The 5859-nt window shown below is 37.4% G+C and overlaps 1 long non-coding RNA gene across 1 annotated transcript; it reads right to left on the reverse strand.

Moving 5' to 3' along the window:
- Positions 1–236: 236 nt before the first annotated feature.
- On the reverse strand, positions 237–4273 carry LOC118150433 (uncharacterized). The gene is made up of 3 exons (XR_004738534.3): positions 4112–4273; positions 1581–1744; positions 237–501 (listed from the first exon to the last, which is right to left on the reverse strand). It is a non-coding gene; the product is annotated as an uncharacterized LOC118150433 (long non-coding RNA).
- Between the last annotated feature and the right edge of the window lie 1586 nt (positions 4274–5859).

Consider the following 5859-nt stretch of genomic DNA (forward strand, 5'->3'; position numbering starts at 1 on the left):
ATATCCTTCTCGACATCCACCTTGGCAAGAAGTTTTTGACAAAGTCCCCCAAAACAATTACAACTATGGAAAAAATTGACAATTGGAACCTAATTAAATGAAATAGCTTCTGTACTGCAAAAGAAACTGTGAACCAAGTAAGTAGACAACTTAAAGAATGGGAGAAAATATGAACACACTATGCATCCAACAATGGTTTAATACTCAGAATCTATAAGAACGTTAAATATATCATCAACAAGGAAATAACTAATAATGTCATGAAAAAAATGGGCAAAAAAAACCAAACAGGCACTTCTCAAGAAAAGACAATGAACAAAAGCTGAGTAGCTTACCTGTTTGACAGCACTCTGCTCAGGTGTTCATACATCTGGCTGGGACAATGACGCACACTGCATGTGACTCCACTGGAAGATGATGGCTAAAAGCTTGGGCCCGATTTCTTCAGGACACCTCCCTATGCTCCTCTTCCACCAGCTGAGTTTCGTCTAGGATGTTGCACTGGAATACATTGTAGATGTCAGCAAAAAGATCCTTATGAGTTCTGCTGACATCCTTCTAGGAATCAAGAAACTCGTGGCTGGCCTTGAAGTACCGAAATAGGCACATGAAGAAATGCTGTGCCTGTGTGGTCAAACAGCTTTATCTGACTCTAAGAACACAGGCATCCCTAAGCATGTTGGGGGAAGAGCTCTCCCTTCAACCCCCGGAGTGTCCCCTTCCATCCTGAGACAAATCTCTTGTGGTAGCCTTGAGCCTGTGTTCCTTTTACCATCAGCCATCCCTGTCTCAGAGACCTACATTTTTCTTTCCATGTATCAGAGTAGTAACCAGGTAACAAAAAAAATTCACCACTTGGAAAGAAGCAAAACAGCAAATTTTGAAGAAATATATCAACACTAATGGGAGTGTGGATTCCTGACTTCAGATAGGGAGAAGATCACAGACCAAGGATGCCAATATCCATATATATCCCCCAGAGAAGTATCTCTCTCATGAATATGGAGAAAATACCAGCCATAAGGGCAACTTTCAAAAGAGCCTTTCCCCCTGTAGCCACCTCATCTTTTTTATTTTTCTCTGTTGAGCCATGGGCCAATGCTTGCAGAACCAATTTGGGTTGAGTGCCTCTGCAAGATCATCCAGTACTTCACTTTAGAATATGGGAGTTCTCGGCATGTGGTTTCGGTTTATTCAGTCTGCAGCCAAATTCTCATGAGAGCAAAAATACTGCTTTCAACATTCAGTTCAATGTAGGTTTTCAGGAATAGGTCTGACCCAGTCTAAGGCCATACCATCCTGGCTGCGCTTGATCACTTCTGATCTCAGAAGCTAATCTAGGTCGGGCCTGGTGAGTACTTAAATGCGAGGAATACATCTGACGCACAGCAGCCTTCCTTACACCAGTTTTAATTGAAGGCATGTTTGCATGTTATGTACTGCTTGAGAGGTGTGGAAAAAACAAAAAGCAGCAGTGGCTGCATACTGTTGTGGATGCCAATCCAACTTCAAGATGGGTTTAACTTACCCAGAAGGACATGGGGCTGGCATTTCTATCTGGCTCAAAACCTCCAACTCACCATGCTTAAGTTCACAGGTCTTGGAGTCCAGTTCTTCTGGGTTCCAATCTGAGCTCTGCCTCCAATTGGCCCTGAAGCCTCTGCAAAATTATTTTATTCTGCTCATCCTTTTTTGTTCTTTTGGTAGAGGAGACATATTTTGGTAACTTCCCCATGCAGTGAAGCTGAAATGAGTCGACAAATATACAGTCTCAGTACAACTCTTGCTACTCAATCTAGTGAGTTCTCACTGTTAGTTATAGTTACCAAAGGTCAGAATTAGTCTATAGTGCTCAAAGACAGAGAGCACTTATACTCCTTTAAATTTATGCAAATAAAAAAATGAAATCATGCTTTAAAAATGAGTATATAAATATAAATAAAATGGTCAGAGGAAAGAGAATATGTCACAAAATGTCATACTCATACAAGCAACAGGGACATAAATTGAAAACCTCTAAGAAATACAAATTCTCCTAGGTCCTATCCCCAGGGCCTATCTGGTAGACTTCAGTTACCTTAGATTTGTATCCTCTTTAACTTAAAAAAAAAAAAAAAAAAACTTTAATTTTAAAAAATTAACTTAATTAAAAAAAAAAACAACTTCTGAAACAGAGCACTCTTCTTATGGGCATGTTTAGACCTTTCCTCACTGAGTAGAGCAATCATTCTCAAAGGTTTATCCCAGAATCAGCAACACCTGGGTACTTAAAGAGATATACATTCTCTATCTGCTACCTGTACCTAATGAAAAAGATAAACAGGGTATGGTTGGGCCAACCCATTTGGATTTTAAGAAGTCCTGTAATTCATTCCTATGCATGCCAAAGTTTGAGAATCACTATTCTCTGAATCATGGGTTTTCAACATTGCCAACTAAAATTCTCTAATATGTCTTTTGACAGAACTGAAGCACAAATTTTACAAACCAGAGAGTTTGATATACTTAATGTAAGTAGTACATGGGCAACTGGTGTTTTAAAAATTCCCCTTGGGATTTATTGCGCCATAACTTTGAGAACTACTGCTCTAGGACTGTCCTGTCCAACTTTACCAAATGCAGTAGGAAAACATCTTGCCTTTCCATCCATGTCAGGAAAAAATTCCCCATTGATCTAAAACAGGTTGTGAACTAACCCCTACATAAAGCACTTTGGCCAGGGTTATGAAAATTTGACTAATGGAGTCACATTTTCCCCCCTGAAGTTTAGGAAAGTGTCAGTGCTTCTTTAACTTGGACTGAAATTTGGGGTTATTTATTTCTTAGAGGAATAAAAAAATGGAAACTTGATAGTGAGAAAAGCAAAATGCAGATACCTCAGAAGCCTGGATTGTCAAAGCCTGCACATGCTTCAGGACTGACCCTTGTCCAACTCCTACAAGGTATCTTCTAAGCCAGTGGAATATCCTGCTTGATAAGAGTGTCTTTGTTTACCAGATGCTCTGGGACACACCAGATAATTTATGCTAAATATGTGCTTCATGCTAAACATCTGCCTGGCACTTTAGGACATGTTGTATCATTCTGACCTCTGTGAGGGCTGAAACTGAGTAGCAAAGGTCAATGATCCAGACGTTCAATGGCTCTATGACCAAGGTTGGTAACACTTTGCATGTGCTGTGTCACGTATCAGTGCTGGAAGAATTAAACACTGTCCATATAACTCGACAGGGAGAGAACAGATGGAAGCTTCAGTGTGGGTTCTTTTGGACTCTCTCCCAATGTGCCTTTTCCCTTTGCTAATTTTAATGTATACTCTTTGCTGTAATAAACAGTAATTATGAGTATAATAGCTTTTGCTTTATTGTTATTTTTTATTTTTAGACATGGGTCTTGCTCTGTCACTTAGGCTGGAGTGCAGTAGCATGATCATAGTTCACTGCAGCCTCAAACTCCTGGGCTCCAGGAATCCTCTCACTTCAGCTTCCCAAGTAGCTAGGACTATAGGTGCAATCTATCATGCCCGCCTATAATAGCTTTTCTGGGTTCTGTGAATTCTTCTAACAAATCACCTATCCTGAGAGAGGTCTTGGGGAACTCTCTCCAGTGTGTGAACACACATTTTGACATCATTTCACATAACATGAGAATTACTTAAAATCTCCAGATCATTGCCTGAAATCCAGAACTTCTGCAGAGGTATCCTCAACCTCATGTTCCTGACTTAAATATGCCATAATAGTTCAGAAAAATAACATTGCAATTTCCACAGATTAGGGCTATAGCAAAGAATCAACCTTCTGAAGTAAAGCAAGGCATCAGATTTTGAAGATATTTTTGACTAATGGAGTTTTATATATCAAGAAAGCCAATATTGATCAATTCATTGAGTAATTGAACAACTGCACTCCTTTTGATCTGCTTGGTTTATGCAGCCCAAGTACAACTGGGGATGGATTATCTTCAGTTAAGCCTCCTAAATTCAGGTCTCAGGAAGTGTAATTCCCCAAGGGGAAAATGAAATGCAAATTTTCAACACAATGTCATAACCAACCAAAATCCCAAGTGGGATAATACTTACTTGGCTGTTTTGTTACTCAAGTATCCTTACCTGACTACTCAAATTTGGAGGCTCCAGGAAAGTCAGTATCTCTTCATTCTATCATTCAATGGAAACTTGTTTGTGCAGAAAAACAAAACACACCTTTGACAGCTTCAGTCCTTTCTGCATTGAGAAATTCCTGTTTGTTCTTCATGCTTAGGGAAAAATTCAAGAAATATTTTCAGACCATTTTAATGGAATATAGCATATAGGCTAAAAGTATAGTCTCTGGACCCATATTATCTGGATTCCAATGCTACATGCACTAATTACTACTTGTGTTAATTTGGGTATGTTTCTTCCCTTCTCCAAGCCTTATTTTCTTCATCTGGAAAATGAAAATCATAGTGTTCATCCTTACGGTGTTTTTGAGTACTATTGAATCAACCCAGATAAAGCACTTAGTACCCAGAAAATAATAACCATTCAATAAATGTTAAAAATTGTTGTCATTATCATTATCATTAGTCAATCTTCATCTTAAGATCAGTAGCACTTTTAATGATTTTGCTCCCGTAACTGCTATGACACGCCTTCTAAAGGTCATTATACTTTTAGCTGCCCTTCCTTGGTCTCATTTTCACCATCAATCTCCTTTACTGGGTCAGTAAATGGTTAAATACACCATGCGTCAATCCCAGGACACCAATTTCTTCTCATGTTCTTCACAGTTGTCTTGAGAAGTCTGGTTTATTTCCATGCTTTCAATTGGCAATTTACATATTGGTAACTCCCAAAATGTATCTCCCTGTCACAGACCCCTATTCTGAACTCCACATCTCAATATCCAATGGGATTCTTGCCATCTTCACCCAGTTGAATAAAAGGTATTCCAAAATCATATGAATCATATGTAAAGGCCAAATTGAGATTTTTTATATCTCAGCTCTGTTTTTCTCATACTCACTGCTATTTTCATGACTGGTGGTCACCAAGCCATTTTGTTATGCAAGCCAAAATCTAGGGGTCAAGATTAATATGCTCTCTCACCAATTGTATCCAATCCATTACAAGTCCCTATATAATTCTCATATATTACCATATGTTAGCATCTCAACTGTAAAGACACCAATGGTAAAGTATATACCATACAACCTTGCTCCTGCAAGATCGATAAACATTAAACTTTGAAAATCTCACATTCTAAGAATTACTAAGCCTGATTGCTGTCAGTTACCCAAATTACTATGCTACAGGCATTCATATAGCAGTTAATGTTAGTTCCTAAACAAAATTGATAATTATGTTGTTATAGACATTTGGTTTTTAATAAAAATTATACATGAGCTATAAAAACATAACAAGATTACATGTCACTAAGAACTGATTTGGTTTCCACTAATGAACTATAAGCAGTTACAACTAGATTTTGCGACTTCTTTAGTCACTTCTTTTAATGCATGATCACTCCAGTTAATTATTGAGTTGACTTCATTTACATTTTCATTGCCTGTCAAAATGAGTATCAACTGTGTGTCTCAATAATTCAATAAATAAAGCACATGACAAAGTTGAGTTTGGATTTTAAGTATGGATTTTATTTAAAAATTAAATAAAACTAATAATTTCATTTCAAACATTAAATTAGCTAAACACTAAATTAAATTATTTAATCTTGGGATAGTAAGGATATCTTGAAGGCACATTGATTTGTAGCTACACTGAGAAAAAAATGTAATATATGAAGCAAATTTAACTGAAATTTATGTTCAAATGACATAATATTTTAGAATTATTCTAATACAACAGAAAATTTT

This window comes from Callithrix jacchus, chromosome X (assembly GCF_049354715.1).
Source record: "Callithrix jacchus isolate 240 chromosome X, calJac240_pri, whole genome shotgun sequence".
NCBI classification, from domain to species: domain Eukaryota; kingdom Metazoa; phylum Chordata; class Mammalia; order Primates; family Cebidae; genus Callithrix; species Callithrix jacchus.